The following is a 13,514-nucleotide window of genomic DNA, read 5'->3' as shown; positions in this document are numbered from 1 at the left end:
TTCCCCTGTGCACTTTGGCATGTCTGTTGATGTTGTCCTCGTTTTACTCCTGTTTGAGCATTCATGTTGGTGAGATTTTATAGATAAACCTTCTGGCGTTCCTTGGAGACTCAGTTTTACAACAAGCTCTCTTATCCTCTGGATCTTACAATTTTACCCCTCTTCCACAATGTTCCCCAAGCCTCATGTATGGGAGTGTTTTGTAGATGGATCTGATGGACCTGGGGGTCTATAACTCTGCATTTTGATTGGCTATGGTTTCCTGTAGTATTCTACATCTGTTGCAAAGAGAAGTTTCCTTGATAGAGGGTGAAGGACACACTTATCTTCGTGTACAAGGATAAATGTTTAGGCTATCATTAGCGATTATGCTGGCTTAATCAAGCAGTGGTTGTGGGTTCTCATCCAACATCCATGACCTCACTAGCACCGGGTATGCAGGATCAGATATGGTTTTCCTCTGCTGAGAGGGTTTTAGGTCTAGTGAGAGAGTGGATTGCTGCCAAGGTATGCATGCCACTCCTGCACCCTTAGGGTGACTGTGCTATGCTGGTCAAAGGTGTGATTCATAGGAGTCATAGCTAGGTAGGGTTCTTGGTTGCCTCCCTCTTTGAAAGCTTGCATGGCACCTTCTGGTACCACAAAAGCTAGTCCTTAGGAAAGAGACATTCATGTCAGTTCCATTGTAGGGGTATCTGGCATCTTTTTCTATAGTGCATGATGTCTTCAGCAATAGGAACTTATTTTCACTTCTGCTGGGCAACCAAGGGCAATAGCAATAGGCTGCATGTTTGGGAGTCTCTTGGACAGCCTTGGTGAACAACTCAAAGAGGACTTCTCATATCTGGTATTTGGGTTTCTATTAGGCAGTCTTTGGCTTTTGAAGGGAGCATTATCAGCCTAGATGAGAAAGGTTCATTAAAATAGCATATGTATATTAATATACAGAATTGCATCTATTATAGTTTTTTAAAGGTAAATAGTTAATAGCACGATTCCTTATGGTTCTTCATCCTTAATATAATCTTATCCCTTGTTCTCCTCCTTTATTTGTCCTCCCTCCCCTTCCCTAAACAGCCCCCCTCCATCATTTCCCTGATTGGATCACTTACACCCTATTTTTCTCCTCTCCTTTGCTTTCCAACTCCTGTATCCTGGCAGTGGTCCAGTTTTCCTTCCCTGGTTATTCCAGCCTGTGTACTCACAGCTGAAGATCCGGCAATGAGAGAAATGTTTTCTCGATGAGAGAAAACATGTGATGTTTTCTTTCGGGGTCTGGGTTATCTCACTCAATATGCTCTTTTCTAGTTCCATCTATTTACCTGAAAAATTCATGATTTCATTTTTTGTTACAGCTGAATAGTATCCCATAGTGTATGTGTACCATATTTTCATTATCCAGACATTGAAGGGCAACTGAGGGTGCTTGCAGCCATTGCGAATAGAGCAGCAGCGAACTTGGCTGAACGGGTATCTGTGGAGTAGGACCTTTGGACAAGGCTATGGAGTGGTGTAGCTGTGTCATATGGTAGATTTGTTTTTAGCCTTTTGAGAATTCTCCACACTTACGGCCATGGCTGCACCAGTTTACCATCCCAACAAGAGTGAATGAGGGTTCCCTTTCCCTGCGTGCCCTCCGGCATTTGCTGTCAGTTGTCTTACTTTGCTGGTCTATTGGGATGAGATGAAATATTAGTGTTGTTTTGATTCTTCATTTCTCCAATTTCTAGGGACAGTTAACACATTTTTGACATATTTTCTGGCCATTTTTTTCTATTCTGTTGAGCACTCTCTGTTTGGGTTTCATGCCCATTTTTTTTGATGGGTCCTATTTTTGTCTTTTTGTTTTTTGAGTTCTTTGTATATTCTGGAAATTAATCCTGTGGGTAAGTGTATAGCGGGACAAGAGTCCTCTCATTCTGTGGACTTTCTCTGTGCTTGGTTGATTGTTTCTGAAGCTGTGCAGAAACCTTTTGGTTTTATGAAATCCCACCTGCCAATTGTTGGCCTTAATTCTTGGACAAATGGAGTCCGGTTGGGCAAGTCCTTTCCTACACCCGTACTGTCTGTGCTTTTCCCTACCAGTTTCAGATTTGACTTGTAGGTCTTTGATTCATCTGGAGCTAGTTTTTGTGCAAAGCGATAGATGCAGGTCTAATTTCAGTACTCTGTATGCGAACATCCAGTTTGCCCCGCATAATTAATTGAAGATGATTTCTTTTCTACAGTTTATGTTTTTGGCATCTTTTTCAAATACCAAGTGGCTAAATTTATGAGTACTCATGTACTCATGGGTCTTCAATTTCATTCCATTAGTCTACATGTTTGTTTCTGCGCTCGTATCATATTGCTTTTATTATGATCCTGTAATATATATATTTTTTTAAAAAAGAATTTCCCTCTTTTATTGAAAATAGACTTTTCTCATTCTCATAGACTATATTGTGATTACAGTTTTTCCTCCCTCTACTCCTTCCAATTCCTCCCCTCCTCCTCTCCCATCCAGAACCATTCTCATAGAAAAGAACAGGCTTCTAATCTCCTTGGGTTAGAGTGTTCCTCCTAGCACTTTCTGTAGGACTGGATTTGTAGATAAATATTGCTTAAATCTGGTCTTACCATAGAATGTCTATTTTATCCATCTACGGTGATTGAAAGATTTGCTGGGTATAGCAGTCTGGACTGACATCTGTGGTCTCTCAGAGTCTATAGCACATCTGTCCAGGCCCTTCTGGCTTTTCCAGTATCCATTGAGAAGTCATATGTACTTATAATAATTCTGCCTTCATATGTTACTTGAAGTGCTCTTTTTCCCTTGAATCTTCTAATATTGTTTCTTTATTCTGTATATTTTGTGTTTTGATTATTATGAGTTGCAGGAACTTTCTTTTCAGGCCCAACCTATTTGGTGTTCTGTATGGTTCTTGTGTCTTTATAGGCATCTCCATCTTTAGGTTAGGAAATTTGTTCAATGATTTTGTTGAAAGTATTTACTGGGCCTTTGAGCTGGGTTTCTTCTTCTTCTATTACTATTATTCTTAGATTTGATCTTAACACAGTGTCCCAGATTTCCTGAAAGGGTTGTGTCAGGAGACTTTTAGATTTAACATCTTATTTGACCAATATATCCCTTTCTTCTATTTTACCCTCGGTGTCTGAGATTCTCTCTTCTATGTCTTGAATTCTGTTGGTGAAGCTTGTAGTTCCTGTTTGCATTTCTAAGTTTTCATTTCCAGAATTCCCTCAGTTTGAGTTTTCTTCATTGATTCTATTTCCATTTTCAAGTCTTAAACAGTTTTATTCATTCCTTCCCATTGTTTGTTTGTGTTTTCCTGGATTGCCTTAAGTGATTTATTCCTTTCCTCTTTAAGGACCCGCATTTCTTCATACAGGCTGTTTTCAGGTATTTTTCTTCTACTTCAGCAATGTTGGAATGTTCAGGGCCTGCTGTAGTTGGGTTTTTGGGCTCTGGTTCCCTGGCTGGAATCTGTAATATATCTTCAGATCTGGAACTGTAATCCTTCTAGCATTAATCTTTTGGCTCAGAATCATTTTGGCTATCCAGGGTCTTTTGTGGTTCTCTATACATTTTAGAATATATATGTGTGTGTGTGTGTGTGTGTGTGTGTGTGTGTATGTATATGTATATGTATATATATATAATATTCAGCATAGAGTGAGATGGGGATATTGGTTTGTATTGCGTTGGATATGTAAATAACTTTTGGTAAATTTGGGGATGTTAATCCAACCAAACCATGGGATTTCTTTTCATTTTCTAGTGTCTCTATCTCTTTCTTCAGAGATGTGAAGTTTTCATTGTATATGTATTTCATTTCCTTGCTTACATTTATTTCTAGATATTTTATTTTCTTTGAGACTATTGTGAATGGGAATGTGTCCACGATTGATCTTCTCTGTATATTTGTTGGTGCTATGTAGAGAAACCATCGATTTGTGCCAGTTGATTCTGCTTCCTGCTGTGTTGCTGAAGTCATAGGCATATCAGTCTGTGTAATAGTAATAACGGTAATTATAATCATCAGCATTATCGAGCACTTACTAATACCAACCATTGAATAGCATTTTTTCTGTATTTTGAATATATTTTCAGCAAGCATGTAGAGTTTAACACCTGATGCAACAATGTTAAGAGGGTGGAAATTTAATATGTGATTAGGTCAAGAGTTTTGGCCTCATGAGAAGCTTAATGCTAAAAACAAATGGAGCTGATGCTCTACTTTGCTGCTTTTGTCTTGCCTTTGTGGCATCTTCCCCTATGTTATGATAGAGAAAGAGGTTGTCATCAGATGCTGTGTGAGAAGTACGCTTATTTTCTGTGTTAATGGCCCAGTCTCTGGAATTCCACTATCACGTCTCAAAATGGACTAAAGCAGCCTCATTCTCCAAGAATTCAAGAATTCTTCAGGACATCCCTGTGGGTTCAGGACATTTCCCCTCATGATGAAGCAATAAGCTAAGACTTGTCAAAGGCTTATACTTTGTCCACTGCCATTCAACTAGCCAATGGAAGGGCTAAGCCTTGAATTCTTCTATTTGGCCAACTCCACAACAGTGCTGACCACAGTACCAGTTGATTTGCCTTTGGCAGAAAGTTGTATGAAAATCGGTGCTGCACTGAAGCATTGTGACAAACCGAAGGAGGATCAGGAACAATGCAAGGTTGTCCTACTGGGCAGTAATAAGACAAGCATGTTATTCTTTCATACACTCATTTCAGCATATTAGAAATCCAAGTGTATGTGATAAGATAAGAAAGAAAAATCAGAAGGATCCAGACTGGAAGAAAGAAACAAAACTACCATTGATCATGAATAAGTGATTCTCTATAATCAGTAAAAGATAGCAAGAAAAACACCCTGAACTAATATTATAGCAAGGTTGAAGGAGACATGGTTAGCACCCCTGCTTTAATCAAGTTGCAATAATGAAGGAAAATTTAAAATGAAACACATATTATCATTATTATATCAGTAACTTTTTAAATGAAACACTTAGTTTTTAAAAATTATGGAATTTATTTGGAAAACACTTGATTTTCTATTTTGCATTGATATCATGTTAAAAAGAAAAGATAAAGACTCTGCCCTTAAAATGAGACTAAAATATGGAAGACAGGGGAAAGCGGTAATGCAGAAATGCACAGTTCACGCAGATGTCGTGGAAAGATGAGCTTTCTGGAGCTGGCCATCTCTCCTCAGTACCCACACCCCCTGCCTCTTCCAGAACCTGTGTAATGCAGTAAGAAGCAATGTCATCCACACACTTGTCTGCCTTCAGCCAACCAGTGGATAGACCTATGCTTAAGCCAACTGTAATACTCTTTTGTCTTCTATACATAAAGTCATCTCATGTGTTTACTGTACTACTTGTCTGGGGGTAGATTGTAATAAGTGTGATTATTTGCAGTGAAATGACCTCATAAATAGTAAAATGACCTAAGACAAAGGACAGGAAGATGGATTTTTAAAAACAAACAAATGGTGCTGGAACTACAGGACAAGCCCATGTTAAAAAATTATTTAGGAAACCCTTATGCAAGAAATTTGTTTGTTTTTCTGATTAGAATGAGTTGTAGACACGATACCTGTTGTAGACTCCCCAGAATTTATGGTTTTAAATCCTAGTCCTCGTGTGATGGTATTGGGAGATGGGGCTCTTAAGAGGTGGGTAGATCAGGAGGATCAGGTCCTGTGAATGCTGTTAGTGGCCCTGATGGCCCTGTCCCTTGTAAATTAACTTCATGAGATTAAAAAAGTGAGCAATCCTGATAGGAGAGCCGAGCAGGCAGCAGCGCTTCTAGCACCTTGATCTTGGACTTGCAATTTCTAGAAGCGAGAGGGGCATGTTGTTTACAAATCACTTCAACTATGGCGTTCGAACAGTAACCACTGCAAAGACAAAACCCCCATCCGTTCTTCTTCCCTGTTTTGTTTTTTAACATAAGCCTCCTTTTATAATTACTGTATAGCTATAAAAACCAGGGAGTGGGATATTTATAGAATATTATTTTATAACCCACAGACATTAGTTAGATGTTGGTTCTTTGTGACCAGACTGGAAACAAAGCAAAACCCCAAGCGGGTCTTGGCTCACACACTGTGTTTAGCTGTCACATCTTCTTAAGTCTCCTACAATCAGAAACTGCACCTCAGACTTTGTCTTTCATCACCTTGACACTTCTTGAGGTGTTCAGGCCAATTACGTTGCAGACTGTCTCTTTATTTGACTTTGTCTGATGTCTCCCTGTGATTAGATTCAGTTGTGCAATTTTGGCAGGAATAGATGGAAAGGCCCCGTCTTCTCTGCGCATCACGCGAGCAAGCACGGTCTATTGATTTACGATGTTATAGAGGGAATAGCTTTGATTGCTTGCTCAGGTGGCACTTCCCAGGTCTCCCCCTCACCATGTCACTGTTCATCACATCTGAAGAGGGAGGGATTTTGAGACAAAACAAACATCCTATTGCTCAAACTTTCACCACGATTGCGAGTTTTACCTCACATTTCCTAGAGACGTGGATGCTCTGAGAAGTGGAACAGCTTGTCTGCTCATGACGACAGTGAAACTCAAGATGGCAATTCTTCACTCCAGACCACACCCAGTCAGTCTTCTTCCCTCAGCAGTGGGAGCTCTGAAAAGCCTTGCTTCATGGGTTAGATCTGCCCGCGCCTCATTCGTACACCTTCAGCCCTTCCGGGCCAACATCTGACAACCTGGATGACTGCCGCTACCCGATCTGTCACTCGGTGGCCATAATAAAGCACAGCAGAGGCACCCCTCAGGGCAGAAGCCCGCATTGCCTTCTATCCCTTCTAAATAAAGTGTTCGAATCACTGATTCATACCAAGCTTTCTTAAAAAGTTGTGTATTTTCTCTCAGTTCTGGTTCCTCATCTCAGCTGATCTTAGATCCATCTACCAAACAGATTGCTATAGACATTCCTCAGCAACTTTGCTCTGTAGGAGGGAAGCTCTTGTATGTGTTCCACACCCTCAGGAGGGCCCCATAGGATGCACTACACCTAGCAGTGACCTGCTCAGTATCCTGCCCTCATTGACTTCTATCACATCCATTCTAAATAAAGTATTTGAGTCAATGATTCATACTACAGTTTCTTAAAAAAAAAATTTTGTGTTCCCATTAGATCAGTCCCAAGACCAGCTGTACTGGGCCTGATGGAGCATGTGATCAAACCGGACTCTCTGAACGTGGCTGTCAATGAAGGCTGACTGAGAAGCCAAGGACAATGGCACTGGGTTTTTATTCTACTGCATGGACTGGCTTTGTGGGAGCCTGGTTTGTTTGGATGCTCACTTTTCTAGACCTGGATGGAGCGGGGAGGACCTGGGAGTTCCCATGGGGCAGGGAACCCTGACTGCTCTTAGGACTGGAGAGGGAGGGGGTGGGAGGAGGGGAGGGAAAAGGGAGGTGGGGAGGAGGTGGAAATTTTTAATAAATAAATAAATTTAAAAAAAGAAACAAAAAAGTTTTGTGTTTTCTCTCAATTCTTATTTCTTCTCTGTGTGTCAACCACTGTCCCCCCTCAGATGAACAGAGTGTGCAGCTTGAGTCTGATCAGGCTAGAACAGAACCCGAGTTCTCAGAGAGTACCCAGAGCCATATATATAATATGTATATATTCACTAAGTTCCAAGGAGCAGGGCTGAGACTGGACCTTTGGATATACATGACAAACCACATTGAGAACATGAGTATGTATCAGAACAGGAACTATGAAATGTCTGAAGTCAATATGGTGGATCTGCAGGAGAAGTAATTAATTGGATGTAGAATATAAATCTGGCTTTAAGTCATGACGTTGGGGTGCACATATCCTTTGAGGCAACATCTCAAGTAGGGCTCCTGGGAAGCAGAACGTCAGATGAAAATCTGTGTGCTTGTTTTATTAATGTATGTCTCAAGAGAGAATGGAGAAGGAGTAAAGAGACATAGTGGAGAGCGCAGCCAGGGTAGGACTTCTGGTCAAGTTCCAATCTCAGCTTAGACCATGAAACGTTACAACGTTGACTCACACCGTGGTCTTGTACCATCTCATGTTAGGAAGTGGGGTTTTCAGCTCTGTAGTAGACAAGGGCAGGTCCACAAATGTCCAGGTGTTTCTCAATTTCTTTTCACCAGGTAGTGCATCTTGGAGTACATGGGCACTGAAATGGGTTGCAGGTTTGAGCAGCATCAGTGAGAAGAGGTATTGATATCCAGAAACAGCGTATCAATTTGATTGGGTTGCCATGGCAAAATAACATAGTTTAGGAGGTTGAAACAGCATAATTTATTGCTCACAGTTCAGAAGGATGCAAGTATGAGAGCAAGGTTCCAGCAGGAGTGGTTTGGTGAGCGCTCTTTCCAAGTTACAAATGACTGCATCCCATAGCATCCTCATTTGACACCCCCCCTTCTGAGCACACATCTTCTTTGTGTCTTTCCCGCTCATAAAGATGCTGATCAAAACGGATGGGGGACCCATTCTAACAGCCTCATTGAACATTTATCAGATGTTTAAAGGCTGAGTTTGACCCTCCACTCACAGATTTTTAGAAAGACACAATTTTTATATAAACATAAAAGATTTAAAAAGACATGAGGCCATTTGGATAGAAGTCTAACAGTGTCAGAATAAACACATGCTGGGCTCCTGGTAGTGGCTCCACTGATCCATCTATAGTGACCACTTCACACTGTGACCTCACAGTGAGGGTTCCCTGTGTCTGATCTGTGCTTGCACATGTTGTCATGGCCGGGTTTTCAGTCTTTAGCCATTCTCTTGGATTGGGGACTCTATTACAGTTGAAGGGGCTGCTGAAAGGGCTTTGCCCCTAACTTCACAGATGGGGAAAACTGAGGCTGCTGCAGATAAAATACCTCTGTGGAAATCAGGTTCTTCATGGTAGAGCTGGGCTTCCAGCTCGGCAGGGGCAATGCTATGTCTTTCTTTTGATGTCTCTTCTTTTTGGCCTGAAAGTGTCTGTAGCTGTTTTCTCCCGCTGGATTTAAGAATTCCCCCTCTGACTGCTGAGAATGCAGCCTTTTTCTTGGGGTTAATGGTATTTACAGCAGCCTAAGACACCCACAGGAACTTGAGACTCAGCCGTTGTAATTAAGTAGCTCCATAAGCAAAGCCTGTGGAACTTTCTTGACTGGTTGAATATTTATGAGCAGGCTTATCTTAATTAAGATTGCTGAGTGGCTGAGCTGGAACAGGTTTTCTTCTTTGGTGCACTTATTTTGAGCTGGGAGGTAATAGTTAGGTTTCTGGGGTGATAGGTAGGAGGCTTTTGATCGGAAGGGCCGCCTTCTAAGGATGGGAAGGGGCAGTTGCTCACTTGCATACAGCCCCAAGAGGACTCTTGAGAAGTGGTTTTACTTGACCCGACGGCTCTTGCTTAGCCATGAGCTTGTCTCAGCTTTCCTCCTGAAGGAGGCATCTTGTGTGGATAGTTGTGGCTCTGGGTCCTCCCTTGGTCCCCTGGGGATAGAGCCTTCTGCTCAGCAGAATCAGCTTTTCTCCCTCCATCCTGATGATCACAGTAAAATCCTTGTGAGAAGGTCTTAAGCAGGGCAACCGGCTCATTCATCCTAGCCTGCCTAGGAGTTCTTGTTCCTAATTTTAAAATAAATTCCTTTATTCTAGAAGTTCCTTTGGCTCTGTTTGACCACTCTATATTTAAGCCAAGAGAATAAGACTCTATATTGGGGAGTCTCCAGTGCCTGCTCCAAAAGGGAAGCTGATGCATAGTGTTTACTTGTATTTATAGGGTACATTGTGATGTCTTGATATACGTACATATTTTGGAATGATTAAACCAAGCTCATCGATGTATTCATAACCTCCACATTGAATTCTATGATCTCATGTGGGATTGAAGGCCATGATTTAAGAAACTCTAGAGAACCCTGACCAGTACCGATCTTTAGTTTTAGTTGATGACCTAAGTCTGAGTGAATTCTAGACTTCAAAAAACCAGGGCACTAAGGTTCGTAGTGTCTGAGCAGGGAAAGGGTTTTTTTTTTCACACCTTTCAAGGGTTGAAAGCAAAGAACTAAGCAGCAAAAAGACAAATCCCTCATGGCTTCTTTCAGATGTGGGTCCTAGCTTCTAATTTTTAGATTTGTGTGTTTGACTTGGAGTACATACTAAGAAACTAGAAAAGTGCTACTGGGGTGTGTGTTCAGATGGTTTTGGTAGAACATGAGTGATCTTGAAGCAGAGAGGGGTAATACTGAGACTAGTGATGTTTACTCGGGTGTGGGGGTAGGGAAATGGAGGAGTTGGGAAGGAGAATTGTATTTAAAACTCATATGGAAAATTACTGATTCATAAACCAATTTTAAAAAAAAGGAAGCTAACGAAAGTTTTAGAAGAGAGCTATCATGCATAACTGGGTTAAGTTCTTAAAACCCAATGATTAGTAAACAAAAATCCTAGGACCAGTTGTGGGGTACTTCTAACTGTTGTTCAGGAAAGCCCCAGAGAGCCCCCAAAGAATGATTCTTGCAATTCCTCTTGATTGCCCTTGTCTTGTTGATAAGACTCTGCTGTTTCTGGAAATACACCAAACTCTACAAGGCAGACACACTTGGACTGAGCCATAAGGAAGCCTTCTCCTTGAGGGCTAACTTTCAGTGTTCTGGAAGGCAATATGTATAGGCTGGTAGGGGAGAAAAGGCATCAACAGTCTCAGCCAGTTGTGAACCCTATGAACTGCAATGCCAAAGTGGCAGACAAGATTTACCCATTAGTGCAATAGTGGCACAGCTGTTATGGGGGCTAGCCAACCAGTCTCTGATTAGATTTGAGACCTGTATCATAGGAGGGAATTTATGCCTAGTACGGTAAACCTTGTCAAAAGCCCATGGACGAGGAGGTTTTAGCCCATAATGGGAATGTACTATTGTGTAACTAAATTGATATGACCCCAAACTGCCTATTAAATATTTTTATTTATGCCTGCAGACAAATGGTACTCTCAGCCTTAGTCAGAGAAGTTACTCCTTCAAATGAATGGCAGTGAATGCAGAAACTCATTGTTGCTAAAGCTTCAAAGAATAAATGATTGAGTGTGAGCCCTATACCACTTAATCTAGGTCTCAGGTAACACTGCAGAAGAGAGGATGGAAAGAATGCAAGAGCCAGAAGACAGAGAATGGTTGCAAAGTACTGCCTTCTGGACATGATACAACCATTGCAGTCTTAATACTATAACAGCTGAGCCCTTACAAGACTGATTCTGCCACTAGTCAGTCATTGATGAAGGAAGGGCTCATGGAACCCTACTCTTTCATGTCAAGCTATTGGGTACTGGTGGATTTTGGGTAAGGGACAATCATTGTCTTCAGTAATGTCCCCATGGGTGAGTCCATCAGGTGCCAATTCCAAACATATGGTCAATCAGACAACTTAAAATCAGTTGGTCACGAAACAAAAGGCATGAATGTGAGAAAGGGACTTACAGAGAAAAGGGAATGAGGACAGAGATATGAGGGAGCTAGGAGAGGATGCGGTAAGGGGATAACAAGAATGCATTATATGTATGTATGCAATTGTCATATTGTAGGGTATCTGCCAGAAAAGACTAAGACACTAGTTTAAGCCAACAGAGAGTCTTTGTTAATTTGCCAGTGACTATACTGGGTGTTTGGAACCCCAGGCCTTTCTCAATGTGAGTTTTTAAGGAAAAAGTACATCCTGGGTTGACACACTTCAGTTAGCAAGAACAGTTAGCTAGAAGCAGAATTACAGAAGCCAAAAAGCACTGTTAGTACATTTAGGAACTTTCCCAGAACTATGGACTTTGATACATTAGGTCTTTGTTCTCATTTTGGCAGGTGATGCTGTCTATATGCTAGATTCTAAGGCCTAAATGGTCCTTCCATCATGTTGTCAGCTGTGCTAAGTAAGGCTTGGGGCCAGTTATAAAGAATAAATTTAATACAAAATATGCATCTTTAAAGAAATAAAGCAGATTACATACACTACAGATGTCACTAGCTGTAAATAGTTTCCATGGACTCCTTTCCATATATATATATATATATATATATATATATATATATATATATATATATATCTGTGTAATTATTCCAAGAGCCTTCCTCCCTCAGCCTTCTCAGGAGTGTAGACCCCTCATTTTCTCCTGGGGTTATAAGAGTTGGGCTGGTCATCAGGGTAGTGATGGCAATAGGCCTTGTAGTATAATCCTAATTAGTCTTATAAAATAAAAATTTGGAGTCAAATATTAGGGGGTGAAAACTGAAAGATCAGAGAAGCAGAGTAGTTGGTCACTGGAGTTCTTACCTCTCCGAACGCTCAGACTGAAGTGGCCAGATCCTGGCTCCATGAATCTTCAGACTGAATGAATGTCCTGAGCTCCTGTCTCCTCTCATCTATATTCCTCTCTCTGCCATATCCCTTCCTGTCTCCACCTCCCTAGTGATCGGATTAAAGGCGCCACCACTGCCTGGCCTCTATGGCTAACTAGTGGCTAGCTCTGCCCTCTGATTGTCAGGCAAGCTTATTTGTCAAAGCACAAATAAAATACCACCACAAGGCCCATCTGACCTTGGAGATTTGATTCTAGGAGACAGAGTCAGCCTTTGACATTACAGCATTCGTTTCTTCTACATGTGTCCACTAAACATAGTTGTGACAGTGATAAAGCCGCCAATTATTGCTGCCTCCCCCACTGGGAAGTATGTCTGTGCTTGCTCCCCCTTGAACTTGGGTCCTGTGACTGCAGAGAAGATATGGTGTCCACTGCACCCTGTGTCTCAGGATGCTCTCTATTGGACTACATCTATCATGCAGTGAGGAAGCCCACTTAGCCCATGACAGGAGACATCAAAGTTACAGGTCACAGCTGGCCTCAATTCCTTTCTGACAGGTAGTCCAATGGGAGCAAAGGGCCGAGTCATATGTCATTATATCCTTTGTCCCCAGGGAACGGATCCCACAGAGTAAGAGATGAGCTGGGCATGGCCAGCCCAGGCCACAGATTTGTAAGTAAAATAACTGCCTGGGGTGGCCTTATGTCACCAATGCTTACTGCAGGGTGTTTGTTCAGCACCAGTCAGTAACTGGGGGTTCTAGAAGGAAAAAAGAGCAACATCTTTCTTCATAGTGGCTCACATGTCTGAAGCCCTTCGAGGTTTAGGGTGTCTGGAATGTAAGGAACTTGAGGCGATGGGAGGAAACACAAAACATGCCCTGCAGCGGCTGGATGGGAGGACCCCTTTGAGAACATTCTCACACACTTTACAGTTTCCTGCTTGATTCAGGGCTGCTTTCGCCAAGGGTAGAGGACTGAAAGGCAAGTATAGAGGACATTGTTACACAGTAACGGAAATCTGACACCTAGAAATGTGCAGTTCTAGATGGAAACCATTACTTCTGTGGCCACCAAGAGTCCAAGAGTTTGGATTGCTTCCCTCTTGTAAATGTGCCGTGTAATGGCTGTTTGCTGACTTTTCCTCT

This window comes from Myodes glareolus, chromosome 10 (assembly GCF_982192425.1).
Source record: "Myodes glareolus chromosome 10, mMyoGla1.1, whole genome shotgun sequence".
NCBI lineage: Eukaryota > Metazoa > Chordata > Mammalia > Rodentia > Cricetidae > Myodes > Myodes glareolus.
The sequence above is the reverse complement of the archived record's forward strand: the minus strand, read 5'-3'. Positions refer to the sequence as shown.